The following is a 505-nucleotide window of genomic DNA, read 5'->3' on the forward strand; positions in this document are numbered from 1 at the left end:
GCCATGTAGGAGTCCAGTGATGTAACCATTATGCCATCTGTTGGTCCCAATATTTTAAAATATGATTCTTCTGCTTACTTCTCTCCTCCTAGACCATTCTGTCCATTTTTACATAAAAGTACTTAGACAATATCTTGGCTTGTGGAATGTCACCCAACATCTTGAGACATAGACCACACTTGGAGCTCCATGCAGTCCCTGTGGCTTTCTGTATGGTTAATGGGGTTGCTTTGAACTCCTTCCTGCATTCTTCCCTTCTGGCATATCTCTCAGGCCTGGGCTGGTTTCTGTCTCAACCTTTCCCCCTTTTTGTTTATGATGAATCTTATATAGCATTACTGAGCAGAGGGCATCTCATTGGGCTGCACAAGCAGTGGCTTGTCCATGTTACCAGACTATATACATAAAAGAATAAAAGAACAAAGTACCAAGATTAATAAAATTAAAGAGAACCAGCAGTTAGCGTAATGGCTATGTCGCTGGACTCCCACGTAGTTGACCGTGG

Source organism: Tupaia chinensis, unplaced genomic scaffold, assembly GCF_000334495.1.
Source record: "Tupaia chinensis unplaced genomic scaffold, TupChi_1.0 Scaffold000522_1, whole genome shotgun sequence".
Taxonomy (NCBI): Eukaryota; Metazoa; Chordata; class Mammalia; order Scandentia; family Tupaiidae; genus Tupaia; species Tupaia belangeri.